Here is a 17,311-nt window from a genome sequence, read left to right on the forward strand (position 1 = left end):
AAATGATGAGTCGGAGGTAAAATTTGACTCCCTTCGCTCATTTTTTGTACATCTTATTGATAATGATCACTATCAGGATGATGCGGAGGCCAGCCGTGCAGACGATGAAGAGGTAATTATTCTCTCCTCCGGCTCAGAACATTTGCCAAGACAGAAAGTTCAACAATCGAGCCGGAAAGTAAGGTTTTCTCACCCTTTAGCTCATCTGGATCCCAACTTTCTTTTGACGAAACAACAACATGAAGCTCGCCGCACAACCCGGAACATCGGCGGTGGGATTCTCTCCTCCGGCTTACCCAACACGCTGAGGGAGTCCTGGACTAAGGGGTCCTCGAGAGTCCGGCACGTGTGCTGTGAGCCAGACTGATGGGCCATGAAGACATAAGGTAGAAGATTTTCCCCCGTGTCCGGATGGGACTCTCCTCTATGTGGATGACAAGCTTAAACGTCCGGATGTGTAGTTTCCTTTCTCTGTAAACCGACTCTGTACAACCCTAGGCCCCTCCGGTGTCTATATAAACCGGAGGGGTTAGTCCATAGAGGCTATCAGAATTCATATAGGCTAGGCATCTAGGGTTTAGCCATTATGATCTCGAGGTAGATCAACTCTTCTAACCCCTATACTCATCAAATACAATCAAGCAGGACGTAGTGTTTTACCTCCATTAAGAGGTCCCGAACCTAGGTAAACATCGTGTCCCTCTTGTCTCCTGTTATCTTCGATCCTCAGATGCACAGTTCGGGACCCCCTACCCGAGATCGGCCGGTTTTGACACCGACATTGGTGCTTTCATTGAGAGTTCCACTGTGCCATCGACAGAAGGTTCGATGGATCGTTCGATCATCAGTAACAATGCCGTTTCAGGGGAAACTTTCCTCCCAGGTCAAATTTTTGTCTTCGGCGGCTTCGCTCTGCGTGCCAACTCGATTAGCCACCTCGAACAGATCGACAACTACGCCCCCGGTCATCAGATCAGTTTCGGGAACCTAAATTATGTCGCTGATATCCGGGGAGACTTGATCTTCGAAGGGTTCGTGGCCCCGATCACCGCTCTGGCCTTAGATCCGGAGCAAACTGCCAGGTCCGAAGATGGGAGTTTGGAGCCCGCCGGACTCTCTGCTACAAATCTCACTATCAGAGATCCGGAGGCGATTGTGTCCTTGGCAAACTCAGAATCAGATCGGGTTCCCCCTATCATTGAAAGGCCGGACTCGCCCCAGACTCTAGCTCTGAACTCTCGAAGTCTGCGCCGAGCAAGCATGGCCAGGAGGCCTTTGGCCCGGCCAGCCCCGCGGACTCTCGTTTCCCCATTGAGGGAGTCCTGGACTATGGGGTCCTCGGGCGTCCGGCCTGTTAGCCATGGGCCGGAATGATGGGCTGTGAAGATACGAAGACCGAAGACTGCACCCTGCTACCTCTTGAGCATGCGTTGGTTTTACCTTGAAGAGGAAAGGGTGATGCAGCAAAGTAGCGTAAGTATTTCCCTTAGTTTTTGAGAATCAAGGTATCAATCCAGTAGGAGACTACACACAAGTCGCCTAGTACCTGCACAAACAAACAAGAACCTCGCAACCAACACGATAAAGGGGTTGTCAATCCCTTCATGGTCACTTAAGAAAGTGAGATCTGATAGAGATAATAAGATAAATATTTTTGGTATTTTTGTTGTATAGATTGAAAAGTAAATATTGCAAAATAGACGGTGAAAGAAATAGCTAGTTGACGGGAAAATAATATGATGTAAAGTAGACTCGGGGGACATAGGTTTCACTAGTGGCTTCTCTCAAGATAACATATATTAGGTTGGGTGAACAAATTACTACCGAGCAATTGATAGAAAAAAGCGCATAGTTATGATGATATCTAGGCATGATCATGAACATAGGCATCACACCCGTGTCAAGTAGACCGAAACGATTATGCATCTACTACTATTACTCCACACATCGACCGCTATCCAGCATGCATCTAGAGTATTAAGTTCATAAGAACAGAGTAACGCATTAGGCAAGATGACATGATGTAGAGGGATAAACTCAAGCAATATGATATAAACCCCATCTTTTTATCCTCGATGGCAACAATACAATACGTGCCTTGCTGCCCCTGCTGTCACTGGGAAAGGACACCGCAAGATTGAACCCAAAGCTAAGCACTTCTCCCATTGCAAGAAAGATCAATCTAGTAGGCCAAACCAAACTGATAATTCAAAGAGACTTGCAAAGATATCAAATCATGCATATAAGATTTTAGAGAAGAATCAAATATTATTCATAGATAATCTTAATCATAAACCCACAATTCATCGTTTCTCGGCAAACACACCGCAAAAAGAATTACATTGAATAGATCTCCAAAAACATCGAGGAGAACTTTGTATTGAGATCCAAAGAGAGAGAAGAAGCCATCTAGATAATAACTATGGACCCGAAGGTCTATGGTAAACTACTCACACATCATCGGAGAGGTTATGGTGTTAATGTAGAAGCCCTCCGTGATCGAATCCCCCTCCGGCAGATCGTCGAAAAAGGTCCCTAGATGGGATCTCATGGGTATAGAAGGTTGCGGTGGTGGAAAAGTGGTTTCTTGGCTCCCCTCAATGTTTTTAGGGTATAAGAGTATATATAGGCGAAAGAAGTAGGTCGATGGAGCTACAAGGAGCCCACGAGGGTGGGGGGCGCGCCTACCTCCTGGGCGCGCCGCCCTACCTCGTGGCCGCCTCGTTGCTTCCTTGACCTCCACTCCAAGTCTCCTGGATTGCGTTTGTTCCAAAAAAGATCCTCGCGAAGGTTTTGTTCCGTTTGGATTCCGTTTGATATTCCTTTTCTGTCGAAACCCTAAAACAGGCAAAAAACAGCAATTCTGGGCTGGGCCTCCGGTTAATAGGTTAGTCCCAAAAATAATATAAAAGTGGATAATAAAGCCCAATAATGTCCAAAACAGTAGATAATATAGCATGGAGCAATCAAAAATTATAGATACGTTGGAGACGTATCATCCCGTGTCCAGACGGGACTCTCCTTGGCGTGGAAGGCAAGCTTGGCGACCAAATATGTAGATTCATTTCTTTGTAACCGACCTTGTGTAACCCTAGATCCTCCTGGTGTCTATATAAACCGGAGGACTTAGTCCGGAGGATAGATGCATTATCATAACCATACAAGCTAGACCTCTAGGGTAATACTCATATTCATCAAGATCAATCAAGCAGGATGTAGGGTATTACCTCCATAGAGAGGGCGCGAACCTGGGTAAAACATCGTGTTCCCCTGTCTCATGTTACCATCGACCTTAGACGCACAGTTCGGGACCCCCTACCCGAGATCCGCCGGTTTTTACACCGACATTGGTGCTTTCATTGAGAGTTCCACTGTGCTGTCGCCAAAAGGTTTGATGGCCCCTTCAACCGTTAATAATGACACTGTCCAAGGAGAAACTTTCCTCCCGGAGAAATCTTTGTGTTCAGCGGCTTCACACTACGGGCCAATTCATTTGGCCATCTGGAGCAGATCGAAAGCTACGCCCCTGGCCGTCAGGTCAGATTTGGGAGCTTGAACTATGTTGCGGACATCCGTGGAGACTTGATCTTCGCCGAATTCGAGACCGCGGCTACCACTCCTGGTCACCCCGAGAGATATGACCTAAATCTGTGATCGGACTGCATCCAGGAGACAGGTCCCGTAACCGCTCTGGCCCTAGATCCGGAGTAGAGTGCGCCATCCAAGGCCGGGAAGCTCAACCCCGCCACAGAGGCCACAAATTCCCTGGCGTTGGAGCCGCACATAGACTTGATCTCACACGATTCCTGTGCCATCGGAACTCTGGACTTGTCTCCGGCCGTAAGTTCCGAACCGTGTGAGCCCGCAGACGCCGAACTTGATCGTCTATCGATCTTCGAATTCAGCGCCGCAGACATCTTCCAGCACTCGCCTTTGGGCGACATGCTAAACTCATTTAAAACCCTGTCCTTGATAGAGGACTCACAGCCGAACTATATCCGGTCCAAACTAGGGGCTGACGGTGGAGAATTTTGCTTCCCACCCACCACCCACTTCATAGCCACGGTCAAGGATTTGACTGACACACTTGATTACGACTCCGAGGACATCGACGGTATGGACGACGATGCCGGAGAAGAAGAGGCCCAGAACCCGCCATTTACCGGAAGCTGGATGGCCACTTCCTCGTATGATGTATACATGGTGGATGCACCAAAGGAGAACAGCGGTGATGACAAGGAAGATCCAGCTGAGGATAAACCTTCCGAAATACAATCCAAGCACCGGCGTCAGCGGCGCCGCTCTAAGTCACGCCGCAGTAAAGACAGCAACACCGTCACAGGAGAAGATAACACTCCAGAAGGTGCCGAAGACAATGAAGACCCCGTTGAAACTGCTAATGAACAAGTTGAACGAGAAGATGGGCAGGTTAGCCCTAGTAAACAGGGCACGCACGAAGACTCAGAGGATGGAAGTTATCTTCCGCTCTCCGAGGATGAGGTGAGCCTCGGCACCAATGATTTCATCGTGCTTGAGGAACCTCTTGAGCAGGAGCGCTTCAAACGCCAGCTAATAGCCACTGCAAGGAGCCTGAAAAGGAAGCAACAGCAGCTTCAAGCTGACCAAGATCTGCTCAATGATAATTGGACCGATGTCCTAGCAGCCGAAGAATACAGCCTCAAGCGCCCAACCAAAAGCAACCCAAAGCGCAAATTGCTACCTCAGTTTGACGAGGAGGCGCCGGAATACATACCACCATTGTACAACTCACGCCGAACACCAGCCCGCCCCGCTTCATCGCACAGGTAGAGGTAAATTAGCCCACAGCCATACATATGACCTCCGACAAAACCTGAACAATAAAGCAGGACATACCAGATCAATCTACGGATCGCGAGGACGTGCCTCGACACACGACGCCGACCACCTATTCAGACATGAAAAACTTAGTCATGCGCGGGCTGAAAACCGTAGACAGACTCCATCAGAGCTACGTCGCGATACGGCCCAATATAGAGGTGCCACACACCCTCATTGCTTCACTGATGAGGTCATGGATCATGAATTCCCAGAAGGGTTCGACCCGGTGAATATAGAATCATACGATGGAACCACGGACCCTGCGGTGTGGATCGAAGACTTCATTCTCCACATTCATATGCCCCGCGGCGATGAACTCCACGCCATCAAATACCTCCCTTTAAAACTCAAGGGGCCAGCTCGGCATTGGCTCAACAGTCTGCCTAAAAATTCTATTGGCAGCTGGGAGGACTTGGAAGAGCCCTTCCTCGATAACTTCCAAGGTACATATGTTCGACCTCCGGACGCTGATGACTTAAGCCATATAGTTCAATAGCCCGGAGAGTCCTCCAGGAACTTATGGACTAGGTTCTTAACTAAAAAGAACCAAATCGTCGATTGTCCGGATGCGGAAGCCCTAGCAGCCTTCAAACACAGCATCCGCGACGAATGGCTCGCCCGCCACCTCGGCCAAGAAAAGCCAAAATCCATGACGGCCCTCACAGCACTCATGACCCGCTTTTGTGCAGGCAAGGACAGTTGGTTGGCCCATAGCAAAAACAATGCAAGCGACGCCGGCACCCCTGAAGTTAAAAATAACAAAGACAAGCCTCGACGCAACAGATACAAGCGTCGAAACAATAGTGACAACATTGAGGATACGGCGGTCAATGCCGGATTCAATGGCTCTAAGTCCGGTCAGCAGAAGAAGCCGTTCCAAAAGAACAATTCAGGCCCATCCAGCTTGGACCGCATACTTGATCGTCCGTGCCAGATTCATGGCACCCCGGACAAACCACCCAATCATACAAATAGATATTGCCGGGTTTTTAAACAGGCCGACAAATTAAACGCCGAGAACAAGGAAAAGGGATCACAAAGCGAGGACGATGATGAAGAGCCCCGGCAACCGAACACAGGGGGACAGAAGAAGTTTCCCCCTCAGGTCAAAACGGTGAACATGATATACGCTACCCACATCCCCAAGAGGGAGCGCAAGCGTGCGCTCAGGGACGTCTACGCGATAGAGCTAGTCGCCCCAAAATTTAATCCATGGTCGTCATGCCCGATCACTTTTTATCGCCGGGATCATCCGACCAGTATCCGTCACGGTGGCTCAGCCGCACTGGTCCTGGACCCAATAATTGATGGGTTCCACCTGACTCGCGTCCTTATGGATGAAGGTAGCAGCCTCAATCTGCTCTATCAGTATACAGCGCGAAAATGGGCATTAACCCATCACGGATCAAGCCCACCAGGACTACCTTCAAAGGAGTCATACTAGGCGTAGAGGCCCGATGTACGTGCTCAATCACACTAGAGGTTGTCTTCGGATCTCCGGACAACTTCCGAAGCGAGGAGTTAATCTTCGATGTCGTCCCCTTCCGCAGCAACTATCACACACTGCTCGAACGAATTGCGTTTGCTCGATTCAACGCAGTACCACACTATGCTTATCTCAAGCTCAAGATGCCTGGTCCACGCGGCGTCATAACGGTCAATGGAAGTATGGAATGCTCCCTCCATACAGAAGAGCACACAGCTGGCTTAGCAGCAGAAGTACAGAGCGGCCTTCTCAAGCAGAACCTTAATTCGGCTGTCGAGCCCACGAACATCGTTAAGAGGGTCCGAACTACTCTGCAGCAGGAGAGCTCGGCTCGTCAGGAGCTCTACTAGCCATCCGGCCTTCGTCTTAGTCCCGATCAAGTGGTGGCATTCGTGTTGCGCGTACATAACTACGCACTCAAAATCCCATGGGCATCGACGGAGGCATAGCTAGCTTGTGGTCCATAGTACGGTTCAACCGACATCGGATACACACATACTTTCACTTTTACTTGTTTCATTTTCAGGTCTCAATCCCACAGGCCCCATCTGGTGGTGTGGTCATCGGTCCTCTTGAAGGATAAACACACCAAGATAGCGAGAAGCGCAGACATGTGGGGGACTTTTTAGGTGATTTCGTTAACGATAACTCTACCTGTTTTTTAGGACCCACATGCATCTCTCCCTTGGTTTCGGCATGACAAATAGCCTGTTGCTTATCGTACTACCTGTATCAATGCGCCTTGACGTACTAATTAAATTACAATGAGAACAGTTTGCGGCTGGAGCTTTAGGACCCCAGCTTTTTTACCTTTGCACCTTTTCTGTTTTCTTTCTCTTTTTTCTCTAAGCTCCCCTGTGGATAACCCTATCAGGTAGCACCCGTACACTTTGGTAGTTTTGATGTTTGCCAGGGGCTTCATAGCACCCCACACTATGGCAACAAAAGTCCGAACACTTTTTATAAGTATAGTTCGGCACCCCGAATTTAGCATTATATGCATTGGCTCCGAATCATGTCTTTGGTCAATAGTTGGGTTTCTCGGCTCCTGTGCTACCTTACATTCCGCTCTATCGGCTAAGGTAGTAAAGGGAGAACTACTGCGATTGTGCCTTGGTTTACCCAAAAGAGCACCTCAGTAGAGAAAGCCGAAAACTGACTGTCATGATGCGGCGAGAGCCGGTCAACTGTTCGAAGGTTACAAATCGTTGGAGATTTCTTTCGCATTACGCGAAGGATTGGTACTTCCCGATCATACGCTTATAATACTCTAGTTCGGATACTAGGGGCTGCGCCCATGTTTTTATTGTCGAACTCCTATGGCTAAGTGAGGGTGTTATAGTCGCATAGTCTGGTTGCCTGATTCGTTGCGCTAAACAACTCCTTCAAGGACCATCTAATTGGATCAAGATTGTTTAGATTCCATCCCGAACACCCCCGTACTACCTACGTGGGCGCAGAAGTCGACGACTGGTTAACCCTCAGATTTCATACAACACGGCCGCACAGGAAGTAAAAATTTAAAAACATAACAAGCATTATATTGCGTAATCACTTTGTTTTATCATACAAGGTAGAGGGAGCTTGAATACATTCATTCAAAGATAGTGTCTTTCGCACAATGATCCGCAACAATGCGGGACCCCTCCAAGACATCGCCCAAGTATCGCTCGGGTGTGCGGTGCTCCTTGCCCTCCGGCGGCCCCTCGGTCGCTAACTTGACAACATCCGGCTTCGCCCACCAGACCTTGCAATAGGAGAAGGCCAGACGCGCGCCCTCGATGCAGACGGACTGCTTGATGACGTCCAGCCACGGACAGGCATCCACCAGCTTCTTCATGAGGCCGAAATAGCTGCTGGGTATAGCTTTGGCTGGCCACAACCGGATTATCATGTCCTTCATGGCTAGTTCGGCCACCTTGTGCAATTCGACCAGTTGTTTCAGCTGATCGCCGAAGGGCACCGGATGTTCTAGCGCGAGATATTGCGACCAGAACAGCTTCTCTGTGGAACTCCCTTCTTCGGCTCGGAAGAACTCCGCAGCGTCGGTGACACTGCGTGGCAGATCAGCAAAAGCCCCTGGAGAATTCCGAATCCGGGTTAGTAAATGATATTTCATCTTCACACTCTTACTTTGCATATTGAATGCGTTACCCGCCGCGATCTTCCTAGCCTCCTGGATTTCCTGGAGGGCGGCCTGAGCCTCATTCCGGGCTGCCTCCGCACTTTGACAAGCCTTGGCGAGTTCGGCTTCTTGAGCCGACGCATCGCGCTCCAAGGTCTCGCACTTTCGCACCGCGTCTTGGAGCTCCTGTTGAACCTCGTTGACCCGGGCCTTGAGCTTTTTACGGGCGGCATGCTGCTTGACGGCCTTCACCTCGGCTTCGGCCAGGGCCTTTCTCAGGGCCTCGACCTCGGTCGTCGCTTCTGTATGCATCATAACACTTCGGTCAATATATATATATATATATCATTTTACTCTTTTCAATACACATCAGGTTATTACATACCTTGTTTTTCTTGGAATATATATATATATATCATTTTACTCTTTTCAATACACATCAGGTTATTTCATACCTTGTTTTTCTTGGTGATACCTCTTCAATTGGCCCAGCTCCTCCTCGGCCTCCGCCAGTCTCCGCTCCACTCCGAAGACTTCGGCAGTATGCGAGGCTGCGGCCAACAGCGACGCTTGTGCATACATTTCAGACAAATTTAGTTAGTTTCCTGCAATAGTAGATTGATCCTATGTCCCGTTTTTTCTTTCCGAACACCGGACAGTGTCTTAGGGGCTATTGTCTATATTGGGATTTTCTCCTTTTTGTACCACTTACCTCAAAACCTGTCAGTAGGCTGCAGCAGGCTTCGGTTAGTCCGCTCTTGGCGGACTGAACCCTTTCAATTACCGCGCCCATAAGGACACGGTGCTCATCCACAATCGAAGCGCATCGCAGCGCTTCCAGCAGATTATCCGGTGCCCCTGGTTGGATAGGGGTCACCAGCGGAACAGGCATCCCCCCTTCTTTCGAAGGAGGTTGCGTGCTGGATTCTGGAGCCGCATCAGTCTCCGAATCGAGTCCGGCTGAGGGCCGAACTGAATATGGCCCTCCCCACCAGTCTCCATGGGGATTGACTCCCCCTGGTGTCCGGCGGTGGGGGTTTCGCCTTTTGGCACCTCCTGAGCCTCTCCCCCACCTGGAACAGTCCTTCGGGACAGCACCTCCACATCGTCCTTGGCCTTGGGGGAGTGAGCGGCGTGCGGTGAATCATTGGCCATCGCCTTTGAGTCCAGCGAACCTCGTGATGAGGATCGTCAGGAGCTGTCGTGGGCCGGACTGCAATAGCATCACTAATTATATTAATACAACAAAGAGGAAAGACTTGGTTTATGGGCGGATATGGGTTTTAGCACTTACGATGCGGCCCGAGGCTTAGTGCGGGGGCGTCTCTCCGGACTACTATCGACGTCCCACGCGGAGTTATCCGCAAGGGAGCTCTTCCCTTTCTTGGATGTCTCTGCCTCCAGATTCGTGGAAGCCGCCCTCTTCTTCCTCCCCTCATCAGGGGGAGGGTTGTTCTCCTCCTCCTCATCGTCGTCGTCTTCGACCGCGGAGGAGCGGGTCTTATCTTCGGATGTCGCGTCCGAAGCGCCCTTGCGGCGGGGGCCACTCCGGACCCCCTTGGTCTTCCCTGTGGCCTTCTTCTCTGGTGCCTTATAGGGCGCCGGCATCGGCATCTTCGCTAAACGCGGGATGACTGGTTCTTCAGGCAGCAGAGCTGGACATTGGATCCACTTCACCTTTTCCATCCACTCCTGAAGAAGCCATGATAATAAAAGCTTAGATATCATCCTTGCAACAAGCAAGTAAAGGATGCAGTAAAGATTTACCTTGCTGGCGGAGCGATTAACGCTGTACCCGCGGTCCGAGGTTGTGGCCGGCGATGTCTCGTTGCCCTTGAAGAGCAACTTCCATGCGTCTTCATGGGTTGTTTTGAATAGCCTCTCTAGGGTTTGGTGCTTCATCGGATTAAACTCCCATAGAGAGTGACTTCGGCTTTGGCAGGGGAGAATTCGGCGAACTAGCATCACCTGGATTACATCGACAAGTTTGGCATCCTTGTCCACCATGCTTTGAATGCGCATTTGCAGCACTGTCAGCTCGTCTAACGAACACCAGTTCAGGCTCTTCTCAACCCAGGAGGTGAGTCGCATGGGAGCTCCGGAGTTGAATCTGGCAACCGCGGCCCAGGTGGCATTGCGGGGTTCTGTAATGTAGAACCATTGTTTCTGTCATTCCTTGACAGACTCCACGAAAGTGCCTTTTGGCTAGGAGATGTTGGCCAGCTTACTCACCATGGCGCCTCCGCACTCCGCGTGCTGGCCATCCACCACCTTCGGCTTCACATTGAATATTTTGAGCCACAGCCCGAAGTGGGGTTGGTTTCGGAGGAAGGATTCACACACGATGATGAACACCGAGATATTGAGAAAGAAGTTCGGGGATAGGTCGTGGAAGTCTATACCATAGTAGAACATCAGCCCGCGAACGAAGGGGTGGAGTGGAAACCTTAACCCACAGAGGAAATGAGGGATGAATACTACCCTCTCGTTGGGCTTCGGCGTGGGAACGATTTGTCCCTAGGCTGGAAGGCGGTGGGCGATTCCCTTCGCCAGATACCCGGCCACCCGAAGCTCGGCGACGTCCTCCTCCTTGACGGAGGAGGCCATCCACTTGCCTTGACCTCTGTATCCGGACATGGTTGGGTGCTTGCTCGAGTGGGAAATAGATGAGAACTTGGGCGCTGGAGCTCAAGAGTGGAAGGGCAGAGGAAGAGAGAAGGCGTGGGTGAAGAAAAGGGATTCTTATCTCATTATAAAGGCAGTAAATATTGAACGCCTCCCCACTCGCCTTGAAATTCGCCTACTCCCAAGGGCTGTATAAATAGCACGGTTGGGTTACCCATGCCCGTATTGATGAGGATCCCGCAATAAGGGGACACGATCTCTGATTTGACAAGACGTGCCAATGGAAATCGCATCTCGAAACACGGGATGTCAGACAAAACGGTTCGATATAGTGACCGGGCAGACATGATGTCATGTTGTAAAAAATTTGTCAGCGGATTGGACTCGTGGAATATTATATTCTCTCTATGGTTGTGTGTGGTGTTGTGTTACAGGTCCGGACACGTTCAAATATGTCCGAAGACTATCTTGGAGTTCGGAGGGAGGAACCCACCTTGCAATGCCGAAGACAGATCTACGCGCCGGATACGTTTTCATTGAAGCCAGGTTCAGGGGCTACTGAGGGAGTCCTGGACTAAGGGGTCCTCGGGCGTCCGGCCTGTTAGCCATGGGCCGGACTAATGGGCTGTGAAGATACGAAGACCGAAGACTGCACCCGTGTCCGGATGAGACTCTCCTTGGCGTGGAAGGCAAGCTTGGCGACCAAATATGTAGATTCCTTCCTTTGTAACCGACCTTGTGTAACCCTAGATCCTCCCGGTGTCTATATAAACTGGAGGACTTAGTCCGGAGGATAGATACATGTAACGCCCTCAATGCGACTATATCTCCCACGTGTCGAAGCACGACTTAGAGACATAACCGCATTGAAAGCAATGTCGCAAGTGAGGTAATCTTCACACAACCCATGTAATACATAAGGGAAAGAGATACATAGTTGGCTTACAATCGCCACTTCACACAATACAAGAATATAACATTACATCATACAGATACAAACAAGGTCCGACTATGGAACCCAAAATAAAAGAAGACTACCCCAAGTGCTACACAGATCCCCGATCGTCCCAACTGGGCTCCACTACTGATCAACTGGAAACGGAACAACATAACGAACACGATCTTCATCGAGCTCCTCCTTGAGCTCGGTTGCGTCACATGTACGGTTTCATCGGCACCTGCAAACTAGTTTTGGAAGTATCTGTGAGTCACGGGGACTCAGCAATCTCACACCCTCGATATCAAGACTATTTAAGCTCATGGGTAAGGTAAAAGGTATGAGGGGGAGCTGTAGCAAGCGACTAGCATATATGGTGACTAACATACGCAAATGAGAGCGAGAAGAGAAGGCAAAGCACGGGCGAACAACTATGATCAAGAAGTGATCCTAGAACAACCTACGCCAAACATAACTCCAACACCGTGTTCACTTCCCGGACTTCACCGGAAAGAGACCATCACGGCTACACACGCGGTTGGTGCATTTTATTTAAGTTAAGTTTTCAGGTTTTCTACAACCGGACATTAACAAATTCCCATCTGCCCATAACCGCGGGCACGGCTTTTGAAAGTTCAAATCCCTGCAGGGGTGTCCCAACTTAGCCCATCACAAGCTCTCACGGTCAACGAAGGATATTCCTTCTCCCGAGAAGACCCGATCAGTCTCGGAATCCCGGTTACAAGACATTTCAACAATGGTAAAACAAGACCAGCAAAGCCACCCAGATGTGCCGACAAATCCCGATAGGAGCTGCACATATCTCCTTCTCAGGACACACCGGATGAGCAAGACGTCGGGTAGGCCAGCCCAGAGTTGCCCCTGGTAGCCCCGGACATCGCTCAGTTGGACCAACACTTAGAGAAGCACTGGCCCGGGGGGTTTAAAATAAAGATGACCCTTGAGCCGGCCGACCCAAGGAAAAGAAAAGGCTAGGTGGCAAATGGTAAAACCAATGTTGGGCCTTGCTGGAGGAGTTTTATTCAAGGCGAACTGTCAAGGGGTTCCCATTATAACCCAACCATGTAAGGAACGCAAAATCCAGGAACATAACACCGATATGATGGAAACTAGGGCGGCAAGAGTGGAACAAAACACCAGGCATAAGGCCGAGCCTTCCACCCTTTACCAAGTATATAGATGCATTAATTAAATAAGAGATATTGTGATATCCCAACAAATATCCATGTTCCAAACATGGAACAAGCTCCAATCTTCACCTGCAAGTAACAACGCTATAAGAGGGGCTGAGCAAAGCGGTAACATAGCCAAACAATGGTTTGCTAGGACAAGGTGGGTTAGAGGCTTGGCTTAACAATATGGGAGGCATGATAAAGCAAGTGGCAGATATCGCAGCATAGGCATAGCAAAAGAGCGAGCAACTGGCAAGCAAAGATAGAAGTGATTTCAAGGGTAAGGTCATCTTGCCTGAAATCCCGCAAGGAAGAAGAACGAGTCCATGAAGAAGACAAATGGACGTAGTCGAACGAATCCTCACAAACGCAACGATATCGGAACTAACCCGAAGAAGCAACACCGGAAAGAATCAAACAACATGGTAAACAACCATCACATAATCATGGCACGATGCGCAAACAAGTATGATGCATGTCCGGTTTAATGAGGCATGGCATGGCAAAATGCACAAACAATCCTACAAATTAAGTGGAGCTCAACTTGCAACTCCGTTGCATATTGACAAAACACCACATTCAAGTTATTTAGTTCGATCTCGTTTATGTACCCAACAATATTAAATGTTGTTAAACATGGCAAGAGGGTGAAGCAAATGAAAACTACCTATCTAGGCAAGTTTAAATGAGGCCGGAACAACAAAACAACAAGTCCAGAACTCCTCATGTGCATATTTTAGGTTTGGTACTGATCTGCCCTAAACACAATTTTAGAGTTGTTAAACATGCAAAGAGATGCCACCACGTTAAACTAGGCATTTTCTACCCCATTTACGTATAAAGTTTGTTAGATTTGGAGCTACGGTTATTAAGTTATGAAATAAAGCATTTTTAGCATGGCATTTGAGCAAGTTTAATCAAACAACATTTTAAATGGATAAAAGTTGCATATTATGAAAATACACAAAATTCTAAGCACGATGCATATATGACATATTTTTATTTGGATGCATGGATATTTAATTGTTCATAATTCAAAAAGATGGCATTACTGTAAATATGAATGCACTGGAAAAGGCTAAAATACCCAGACTGGAAAAAAATGCACAAGCCGGATTGCAGCAATCTACAGCGGCCCAGGAGGACTTGGCCCGAGAGCGCTGAGTGTGCAAAATAACAGGGAAACAGTGCAAGAAAAAAGGGGGTGGCTGGGACTCGAACACACGACCTACTGCATAGAGGAGCAGAGTGCTGACTAATGCGCTGCTGCTGTATGTTTCTAAAAAAAAGGGCGTGGCTCGACTTGAACAAAACCAGAGGCCAGACCTTCTTCTTCCTGGGTAACAGAAGAACTCGGTGACGACGCCGGCGAGCAAGACAACGACCGTCGCGACCACAGGCCAACGGCGGGGGTGCGGAAATAGGTGAGGGTGCGCGTGTTCATGAAGGGAGCGGAGGAAGGACGCCGGAGCTCGAGCTTCGAGCTGGGACTCGTCTCGGCTGCGGCGCACAATCTGTTGGCGCAGCCGCTCTCTCTCTCCCTCACGGTGCACTCGCTGGAACGAAACAGAGGAAGAAGAAGAAATGGAGACGGTGGATTTTCCTAGCGCACGTACGCCAGCGCCGCCGGAACGGCCTTCTTTTCTTTCCTGAGCACAGACTTAGCCCCAGTCACACGGACTACATCGCTACACACACCGACGCTTACAAGAATACACGGGAGGGAGCTTTATACACAGCTCGCACACACGTCGCTGCGCCCCACACGCTCATGATCCGCTTGCCGCGGCCACGCGCATACGTGCCCAGTTTTTGAACGGATCAACGCACTCACCCCACTACTCTAGCTAACAGAAAACAGAACGCACGCACACAACGCACGCACCCACACACACGCGCCACGGCTGTGCACACACACATGGCTTATGGCTAACATTCTCCCCCCTAAGCCATGACTGCGCCTCCCATCCTGACATACAGGACACCGGCTCCTCGTCGACGTCGCGCCATGGCCGTCGCACCGCGCCGCTATGGCCTCCGCCGAGTAGCACCCCACGTCCCGCGCTCCCAGGCTCGTGTACATGACACGCACGCACGCAGTCACCACAGCCCGAGTCCAGCGCCCCGACGCGGTCAGTCCTCCGCTGCCTTCGCCACGCCGTCGTCGTCGTAGCCGCACTCCTCATGTCCTCGCGCTCCCGGCCCGCGCTCCCGCCGCGCACGTACGCGATCTGCGCAACCAGGTCCGGCGCCTCGACGCGGTCCACTCCCGCGGTCCCGATGCGCCCGACGTGTCCGGTGCGCACCCATAACACGCACCGGTCGCGCCCGGCTCGCCGCCGCGCTTATTGCCCTGCACCGCTGCGCCGTCAACCGCATTGCAGCGCCTCCACGGTCGTCGCGCCGAGCCGCCGCGGCCTCTGCGACACCACGCAGGTCCTCCGTGACCTCCTCGTCTCCGCGACCGCCGCTGCTTGTCGCGCGCACGGCATCTCGCCACATCGCCTTGGACTCGCCGTGCGTTGCCGACGCCACACGCTCGCCGCGCGCCCGGCATCACGCCACACCGCCGTGGACTCGCCGCGCGTTGCCGACGCCACGCGCTCGCCGCGCGCCGTTGCCAAGACCTTCATGTCCGCCGCGCACCGCGGCCGCCGCCGCGCGCCACATCCGCCCCTCGAACCTGGCTCTGATACCAATTGTTGGCGCAGCCGCTCTCTCTCTCCCTCACGGTGCACTCGCTGGAACGAAACAGAGGAAGAAGAAGAACTGGAGACGGTGGATTTTCCTGGCGCACGTACGCCAGCACCGCCGGAACGGCCTTCTTTTCTTTCCTGAGCACAGACTTAGCCCCAGCCACACGGACTACATCGCTACACACACCGGCGCTTACAAGAATACACGGGAGGGAGCTTTATACATAGCTCGCACAAACGTCGTTGCGCCCCACACGCTCACGATCCGCTTGCCGCGGCCACGCGCATGCATGCCCAGTTTCTGAACGGATCAACGCACTCACCCCACTACTCTAGCTAACAGAAAACAGAATGCACGCACCCGCACACACGCGCCATGGCTGTGCATGCACACATGGCTTATGGCTAACACAATCAGGCGAGGCGGAAGCTACAACGACGGGTGAAGGAGGGCAACGGGGTTCACGAGCGAGAGATGGGCGTGTGCTGCGAGTGTGGGCGTGCGCGAGTACAGGAGCTTGCACGAGGCCGAGCCTGGCTTGGCCATGGCTACAGCCATGGCTGCCGGCTGGAATAGAGGTGTGCGGGACTCGTGCGCGTGCTGTGGATGCAGTAAGCGAGCGACGGCAGGTGCGCGAGGCGAGGCGATGCGGACGTGCGCGGAGGTGCGGCAGCGAAGGTGCAGTAATGGGGCGGCCTGTGTGCAGACGCAGAAACAGAGGTTCGGCTTGGTTCAAAACGGCTATGGTACATCGGGAGTGGAGCTTTTGCTCATGTGGATGACACCTAGGGGAAACGAATGATGGGAGAAAGGCATGAGGAGGAGCAGAGCGTCACCTTGGGGGTGCTGCTGGAGTCGTTCAAGATCAAGTGGCCGTGGACGGCGGGAAGGCGCCCTGATCGTGGCGAGGATGCTCGGGTCCATGAAGCAGGGGAAGAAGACGTCGAGGAGGAGGTCGATCCGGGCTCGAATGAACGCTTGCAAGGTCGAGGAAGAAGAGGGAGACGCGGGCGTCGCTCCCCGAGGAAGAAGACGACGGCGTCGAGCTTGATCGCGCCGGAGTAGAGCTTGGGCAGGACGTTGGCGACGGCTATGGCGTGGAGTAGCTTACCTTGCGGCGGCTAGACGAGGAGGAGGGGGGAATGGAAAGAGAAGATACCCTAGGTCACTGGGGAAAGATTTATAGGAGGTAGGGAGGCTGTCCCGGTCGTCAAATCAAGCCGGCTGCCGACGTGGATGTCCTGGATGCGCTGACGTACACGAGAGAAGAAGATGAACAGGGCGCTGGTGCTGGTGGGATGAAAGCGAACAGGTAAGTGGCTTCGTGGGCTGCGGGATCTGCTATGGGCCGGCTCTACTGGGCTGCTTTTCCTCTCTCTCCTCATTTC

This window comes from Triticum urartu, chromosome 2 (assembly GCF_003073215.2).
Source record: "Triticum urartu cultivar G1812 chromosome 2, Tu2.1, whole genome shotgun sequence".
Lineage (NCBI taxonomy): Eukaryota > Viridiplantae > Streptophyta > Magnoliopsida > Poales > Poaceae > Triticum > Triticum urartu.